The 9152-nt window shown below is 40.4% G+C and overlaps 1 long non-coding RNA gene across 1 annotated transcript; it reads left to right on the top strand.

Moving 5' to 3' along the window:
* The first annotated feature begins 472 nt into the window (after positions 1 to 472).
* Positions 473 to 1224, top strand: LOC307031988. The gene is made up of 2 exons (XR_013806137.1): positions 473 to 699; positions 1130 to 1224. It is a non-coding gene; the product is annotated as an uncharacterized lncRNA (long non-coding RNA).
* The last annotated feature ends 7928 nt before the right edge of the window (positions 1225 to 9152 follow it).

The raw sequence follows: 9152 nt of genomic DNA, 5'->3' as shown, positions 1-9152 counted from the left end.
GTAAAACTACCGAAAAATACCAACTCCTTAAAACACAACCACTCTACTCAACGCAACTCTACTATACCCGCGGTCAGAGAGCGGAGATGTGTCCCCTGTGTGATCTAATATGACGCGTTTGACGTATAACCTTAAAAAAAAGCCGTTTTTAAGAGCAGAGCTCAAAATTGCTCCTTTCCCTCTGAATTCCTGCCCTTATGTCTCGTAAAACATATCAAATCCTGCATTCACTTTTTTAATTGTAATTTTCAAGCAAGTTTAAGCATAAATGTAGAAAAAATAAAAACCTGCAAGATGCTCTTTAAAAGAAAAAAAACTGAGTCAAGCAAAATAAAATAAAATTCAAAAATAATCATTTGTGTAATCATGTAAACTATAAGTCTTTTTTCTTTGTTTTAACATAGGTTTTTGTTTGCAGTTCTTGTTTCTTCTTTCTCAATGATCAGACTTTTGCTCTTGCTGCAGCTTTCTCTTTTGCGCTACCTCCTTTTTTGTTGAAGATTCTGACACAAACCTCCCAGGTGGGCGGGACTTTCAGGGGTGCGTCCCCATTGGCTACTCAGTTTTTGAGTGACAGCCCAGTCCTCCAGCGATTGTACAGTACAGGCAGCTGCGGTGCGGTGGCTGCCTGAGCGTGGATAGAACATCCCCAGAAGAACCAGTATTTCAATTATTATAATACTACAAGTGAAAATATAAGTAAGTATTGATCATTTGTGTTGTTTGTGCTGTACTATACGTTCTGTTTCTTTATTGTGGTAAGTGAGAAGTAAAGCTGTGCTATGAAAGTTAGCTTTTGCTACCTTTAGATCCATAACAATGCAAGCTAAGTAGCCTAACAGTTAGCTACATAGCTAGCAGTGAGGGAGCGTTCAGACACCGGTGCACACACTCAAACTGACTCGTGTGTCTGACTCTACCAACAGGCTTTCATGATTCTGTTTAGATATGCAAGTATAAGCCATGATAGCATATTTTATTAACACGCTAATTTGATATGAAAATCAATGGAGGCTGAGTTAACTTTGTAGGAAAACCTATCGTCCATGACTGTCCCTGAGCTGTCTTTTATTTGTTAACTTCATATTTTTCATTTCCTAAAACATTTTTTTTCCTCTCATATTAACAGTGTGGATCATTGAGACAGCGTGGTGTCCAGAGTCTTATCCCGTTTTCCCACTTCCTCTGAGGGGACAGCAGGGAGGGGGGGGGGGGGGGGGGGGGGGGCATGAAGAAAGACCTACACCAGCTTCATCCACGCTGGGCGTTTACATATACATTTAATAGATTGTATTATTATCCACCTTTTAGTTTTATTTCCTTTTATTTAAAACATTCTTTGAGACTTCATCTTCTGGTTCAAATTTCAATAAATGTAATTTGTATAATCACTCTTTTGTCTTTATTCTACATGAAAATGTTAGAGATTCCATTCAAATCTGTTGATTATTCATATCTTCCTCAGGCTAGGAATAGTATGTCGAATTTTTAATGCTAAATGTATATCATTTTCTCACAGGATATAGAATGAAACAACACCGGTTTTATCCATTGTGTATGAATGCTTCAGCTCTGCAGACCAACATAGTAAGATGTGTCCATGTTCCTAATTGTGTTGGTATACAGCCTAGGTCTGGTCTGTTTAAAAAAGCAAATCTGCCACTTTTATATTGTAGAATTTGTTAAATTAAAGCAGCCTTTAATTGTTTGTCCTAAACATAGGAATATATGCTTTTGAAATGTAAAATTTCTTTGAAAAATAATAGTATACAGTTTATATTGTGTATCACCTTTAGCTTGAAAATACATAGATGTGTTTTTTTAATCTAATAAATAGACAGACAGACACTTTATCAATCCCAAATTGGGAAATTATTTAACAGCAGCAGTGTGTTCAGGTATTAACATATTTAAAGTTGGAATAAAGTATAAACTACACAACACAAGTATAATGCACAGCAATACATAAGAGAAGTCCGATATGTTCATGAAACTCCCCAGGAGACACCAACACTAACGTGGCCGAGTCGACTCCGGAGCTGCATGAGTTGCACTGTATGATCTGTGTTGTAGTGGGCTGTCACTCAAAAACTGAGTAGCCAATTGGGACACACCCCTGAAAGTCCCGCCCACCTGGGATGTTTGTGTCAAAATCTCAAACAAAAAACGAGGGAGCGCAAACGAGAAAGCTGCAGCGAGAGCAAAAGTCTGATCATTGAGAAAGAAGAAACAAGAACCGCAAACAAAAACCTATGTTAAAACAAAGAAAAAATATTTATAGTTTACATGATTACACAAATGATTTGTTTGCAACTTATAGTTTTATTTTTGAGATTTATTTTATTTTGCTTGACTTATTTTTTTTTTCTTTTAAACTCATAGTTTTGCTTTATTCTGAGAAAGTGTTGCTTTATATTTATGATACAAAACTAATCCCATACACACAGCAGCTTTGAAAAAATCTTGAAAATCTTGGAGCTAGGCGTGTCTGAGAGCTTGGGGATTTTTGCGAGAGACGCGACCAACAACCAATCACATGAATATCCCGCCCCCAACATACAAAGCAAAAAAACCCTGGTTCTTCTCCACTCAGAATATGTGCAGAAAGGAGTATGACATTGTGTGCATTATGCATATAGTATGATGTGGCAGAGGTAAAGTGTCAGCGGGAAGGGCTATGATGAACATGTATGAGATTAATGTCTATGGTGCTATTTTATGCTACATTCCATGCTGACTAAAGATACTGCTTGCTAGCAATGTTTAAACGAAGTAAACTGGATATAAAATCCCCAAACAGGCGAAAACCTACCAGTTTCACCCACTGTCTCTGCCACCTCCCTCCATGCCTGGTTCCTCCGGTTTGTATCCCGGTAAATAGTTCTGGTCGTAAAGAACCGGGTGATTTGCTACCGTAATTTATCGTTTGGAATATGAGGAAATGAACTGCGGTCTGGCTCTCCCAGCTTGCACACGGTTTGATTGGCTAGCGCTTGTACTGTCAGATTTGCATAAACGGGATTTGATTGGCTGACGCTTCCACCTCAGCTTCAAAAGTTGAACATTGCTCAACTTTTGAATCCTGGAAATCCTGGAAATCTTCGCTTTGCTTCCCCACAATGCAGTTCGGCGAAAAGCGAGGCAAAGTGACGTCATCCCCATTCAAAGTCAATGGGCAGAGAAGCGTTGGAAGCGTTGGAAGATTTTTTTAAAGCTGCTGTGTGGACGTACCGTTAGACTATATCAAAATACATATATAAATATTTAAAGGTCACCTATCATGCTTAAGCAATAGCATGGGTCTCAGATATATAAAAATATATTAAAAACATGTCTATGAAGTGTTTTGCTCAAAATACCCATCAGATCATCCATTAGCCATGCCTCATATCCCTCCATTTCACTTCCTGTTTTAAAGGGCTGATTTGGGTATAAAGCTTTAAAAAAGAAAAGAAAAATTGATTAAAAAAAAGAAGGGGGCTGAGCTCATGCGGGAGATTTTACCGGCAGATTCTGCGGTGATGAAACGCCATGTCATGGATTATCAAGGATTATTTCTAAAAACAGTATGGAGCTCAAAGGCTTTCTCTCTTGCCGGTTATACCACAAGGTGAGTTCCCTTTTATTTCCTGCTTCTTCACACACATGCTCTGTGCAGTACAGGTTAGCTCTGAGTGTTAGCGATGCTAATGTAAACATGCACCAACCATATTACGTCCAAAACAGTCGGGCATTGTTTCTGATAGCAATGTTTCTGATAGGGCCGTGGGTGTAAAGCCAGCCTACATTTACGATATTACGTCATATCGGACGCAAATCTGGATCAGCTCCGTTGTAGCCCCGTTTTTAGAGATTTGGGTACGGAGGATAAGAGAGAGGGTTTTATTTTCTGACGCTACGTGAGTTCCCAGACACACCGGGGACACATATTTAAGTGCATTTTGCATTATAGGTCCCCTTTAATATATATAAAATAATGTATTATATTTAGGGTTGCAAAGGGTGGAACATTTCCGGTAAGTTTTCCGGTAAATTTCCATGGGAAGTTAAGCTGGGGAATTTTGGAAATATTCCATTGGAAACTTTCCATAGGAATAATCGGAATTATGGGAATTTATGGGAACTAACTGGGAATTGAGGGTAATGTAATTAAATTGTATCGTATCCAAGCATAAATATAAACATTTAGTTTTGTCATAAGAAAACATCCATGCAAAATGATACAATTAAACAGAACAAGTTTGAATTATTTCGTTTCATTGAAGAACAAAAATATGAATGTTGAGTTAAATATTACTTCTAGAAATCATCTGTGCATATGATGGAGGAATGCACAGTGCCTGTAGGGGGTGTGGTCTCAATAGCCATGCAGTAAGCAGTGTGCTATGTGCATGTGATTTAGGAATGGCATTATTCAATCAAGTGTACTTGAATGGCATCTGTTTGTTTTAGTCAAGATTATGCTAAAATATACATCCCCCAATTATATTTAAGTTCCCTATGAAGAGCCAACCTTCAATTTAGAAAATTCCCAGTTTATTGCCTTTTATTCCCGTTTATTCCCATGGAAAGCTGCCATCTTTGAAAATTCCCGGAATTAGCAGAAGTCTAGGGCAAAAAAGAAAAGCACAATTCTGGAAAAAAAGTAACATTTTGAAAAAAAAGTAACATTTTGAAAAAAAAGCAACATTTTGGAAAAAAAAAACATTTAAAAGAGAAAGTCAAATTCTGGGAAAAGGGAAAATTATAAGAAAAAAGGCATATTTTCAAGAAAAAAAAAGTCAAATTTGAGATGCATTGTGCTACATGTATGGGCAACTTGCTTCTTTAAAGCGGCATACAACCGTATAATAAACAAATTATATTGTTTGCAAGCTCTTTGGGCCACATGCAATGAACCCGTTTATCTCAAGTTTGGCATTATCATTTGGAAGCACTATTTTAATCAAGCATTCGTTTTCACATAGCCACAGTTGCTCAATTTATGACAGGATTCTTACCCCCCCAAACATGACTTTATGCAATGTATCACACAAAAAAGCCATGTTACCTTTTTATTTGATTTACAATAAACCTCGAAAGTACAAATGTATGTACTACAATTTAGAAAAGACCACCTCCCTACTCTTCCAATACATTATGACCCTCCCTTCTGCTAAAAAATAAGTCATAATATAACCCTTCATTTCTGGATTACATTTCTGACCCTTCAAATATTTTTTACAGTACAGCCCCTTCTTTTCTCCTTCAAATACATATGTATTCATAATTGTGCTGTCTTGGAGCATTCCTCTGCTTTCTGTGATGTTGAAGCTGATTTTGATTGTTGTCTTTGCTTGCTCATTCTTTTATTCCTCTTCTGAGTCAGCTCTTTTTTGGTGGTGGATTGTGAAACAACAAGAATGTTTTTTATTCCCGTGCGGTCTCACCCACAACATTTGTTTCCAATTTGACAGAATTTGGAACAGAGATTCTTGGGAGAGAAAATGATGGTTGCATGATGGTTCAAAAATAAGCTCTTTACGAAAATCTTCCACCTATCCCTCAAATCTCTCCCCCGTTGCTCTTAGGCCTTCTCTCCTCTTTCCCCTGTTGGTTTGAGTCCAAACAAAGTCACCTCATCTTGTATTGTGGGAGAGATTGTAAAGTTTTCATTGAGCCCATGTGGAAGTGATTTAGCTGTAATCTCCAGTAATTGTGACTGTAACACAGAAACAGGCTGGAACAGATTGGCCTCGTATTTTTCTTCGAGGTCACTATGGGCTTATCTCAATATTTAGCGTCTTGCCTGATTGAGTTATCATATCACATTTGCTGTTAAGAGCTGAGTGATGTCAACAAATGTAACCAGAGAGCACAAAATGTTGCTTTAAATCACAAAGAGGAAGGTTCCTGTTTGAAGAAAGCACACACATCAATGTCAGTGCAACCCGCAGAGACCCTGACTTTTTAAAATGCATGACATTTAAGAGCGCTGTGGAGATGTGAAACAAAAATGCTGTTAAAAACTCCACCATTACAGTGTGACCTATCCTAGATCTGAACCCAGTTCCCCCCGACCCCGACTTTCACACACACACACACACACACACACACACACACACACACACACACACACACACACACACACACACACACACACACACACACACACACACACACACACACACACACACACACACACACACACACACACACACACACACACACACACACACACACACACACACACACATACACACACACAGAGAGAAGTCAAGAGCACTCTGCTCAGATGCTTCCGAGGTGCAAATGGTTTGTCTCTACGCATCACTGACCCCCCGCTGCTCCTTCACCCCCCCCCCCCCCTCTCCTCTGTCTGCTCCTTCTTGACTCTGTCCATCAATGCTCCACCTCAGTCACCCTCCCAACTCCAATAATTTTTATACAGCCCCTTAATAAGGAAGGGACTGATTGTTCAGCTAAGTAAAGTCACTTCTACTTTCCCCCACATTTTCTCCATAAAGTGAACTTGTTGAAATGTCCTCTTTGTCCACAGCAGCTCGTTGGTAAAACAATCCAGGGTAAAGTCAGAGCGTGTGGTCGTTAACTCCGGCTGGCATACCTGCCTTGCTTTTATAGGTGGCAAATGCTACTAATCCTTCAGTCCAATATTTACTTAGTCCAAGTTATGCTTTCCTGGACCCTAGCTATGCATCTCTCCTGCTCCCCGCTTATATATTCTTGATGTATTCCTGGCTCAGGAAACAACTTTTAGTGCCCCGCAAGGGCTGAGTGAGAATTGACAGTGTGTGCCAGAGTGAGAGCGAGAGGTAGGGGGCCTGTTTTAGTTCCACTATGTTTGTAAGGTCACTCAGAGTACATCTGTATGGAGTGGGAACCCACTCGCTTTCACTGTCACAAGCACTCACAACAGCCATCTGTAATGCTGTTATGTGGAGCACTGTGTCCCTTTGTCCCTTACATACACAGACACACTGGCAACCACACGGTCCCCTACACATCCCTGCATGTGTAAGGGGACATACATGTGCACGCAGACACACACACCCACATGGTGTCACCGTTCACACGACAACAAATGAGCCAGTGCGAACACACATTAACATAATGCTAAGGTTGTAATTCACCAAGCATGTGTTTCTAATGAAAAAGTTGTTTTAGGGTTTTATTCCGCTCGGCTGTCAAACAATTCACCCGTGTTTTGAAATATGTGGGGACCATAAGAGTTTCGAAACCAAACCAAAACATTGTTGCGATCCTGGTTTCTAATGTTTCTAATTTGTTAAAATATGCTGAGTGAATGACAAACGTAGAAGCTGGACCTGCCAAGAAAAACATATCAGAGGCAGGGCCATGTGGAAATACAGAGTCTCTTTAAGAAACATGATCAATGTAACCTTTGTTACAGGAAGGAGAGGGGGCGAGAGGAGAGGTGGGGGGGGGTGGGGGGACAACATACCGAGACAGTAGGTTCATGTTTGTGTACATGTTTATTTATCAGTGCATACAGTAAAAACACGCTTAAGAATTCAAGTGGACATTTTCCCTCACATGCGGCACATACCGATGTACACACACACTGTTGTGGTGACTTTGTGCTCGGAGCGAATATGTTACAGAGAAATTTTCACAAACTGTCAAACGCTGAGGGGAAGGGAGAAGGATTTAATCACTTACAGATGGGAAGTATATCTTTTACTTCTCATTTATGCTCATTCTCTCTCAGGCTGGTCCGAGGAGGATGTGTAACCCCCCTCCTTCATCCCACACACTTACAACCCAAAACTAACATACAGCCTGGAAGTGGGCTGAGGGGTGTGTGGGTGTGTGTGTGTGTGTGTGTGTTTGTGTGAGAGAGAGAGAGAAATTCATATGGTTGCAGAGCATCCCCCCCCCCCTTGCTCTCTGCTTCTCTTTCTCTCTCTGTCCCCCCTTCCCTCCCCACGTATCTGTTTCTCCGAAGAATAACATACAAACCCTCTGTGAAAGGATTCATGGTTTATTAAACCAGAGGTCCTTTTCCTGTTTCAACACTGAGAAGAAAAAATAAATACCACCGTTTGTTTTCTCTCCCTCTAGCCCGGTCCTCTATCTCTCAATCTATTTTCATACATTTGTTTTACTCATTTCTTTTTCTACATCTCAGTGGTTATGTCAATCTTACAACTTTATTTTAGCGTATTTTTTACCCTGAACTTTCCATACTCTGTGTCTACTTCAAGTGTTTTTTTTTTCATGTCTTGGACACCAATCAGCCACACAGCCCATTAAAGCCGAGTGTGTGACCACTGAATGGGTCCCACTACTTTGTGCGTATGAGTGTGTGTGTGTGTGTGTTTCGACGAGGGCAGACTAGGATAACTCAGGGTAATGTATTGTCCTGGGCGTGCACCCTGACAGTTCCCCCTGCCGGTGCCTGCTCATTCATTACTGCTAATTTGACATGTTTACGGACCCCCCTCCTAACATTACATACTTAAGGCAATCGACTGACCTTAAATGGAAACACCTTCAGCCGCGCGGCATGTCAATACCAGATGAGGATGTTTGTGTCTGTGTGTGTGGGGGTGTGTGTGTGCGTACCTACCTGCAAAGCAGTGCATCAATACTGAGTTAGCGTTTAATCTCGAGGAGCAGGTGAGTTATGCCTGCGAGGACGGTTTCAGGCATTATCTGAGTAAGTGTGTGTAGTGTGGCTAAAAGGTGAACAATTCAGAATAAAACAGGAAGTGTGTGTGTGTGTGTGTAGAAAGCCAAGTGGAGATTAGACCTTTAAGAGCCAATATCAGATTTTTTCAATCAGGACTTTTCTAATCCCACCCCCACACTCCTCTCTGCTTGTGTTTTTTTTGTACATATTCAGCACTTAAATACAGTGTTGTGTCATTAAACGACCAATCTTGCATTGTCTCTCACTGATACACAACATTAATCACCAATTAGCTCGTCCTGCGACCGGCCACCTCTCTCATTAGAATATGATAGAATATAATGGTACTTAATGATGCTTAGGAAACATAATTAAATGAGTGAGCTGTAGAACATGTGGAAGAACCGCGGTGCATCAATCAAAGACGACCCTGTCAATCCAGCGCTCGTCAAGAGCAAACACTGAGGGTGTGTGTGTGTGTGCAGGAAACCACTGGCCT

The sequence above is a fragment of the Notothenia rossii genome (genome assembly GCF_949606895.1).
Source record: "Notothenia rossii genome assembly, chromosome: 3".
Classification (NCBI taxonomy): Eukaryota; Metazoa; Chordata; class Actinopteri; order Perciformes; family Nototheniidae; genus Notothenia; species Notothenia rossii.
This window is presented reverse-complemented; position numbering and strand designations above follow the sequence as displayed.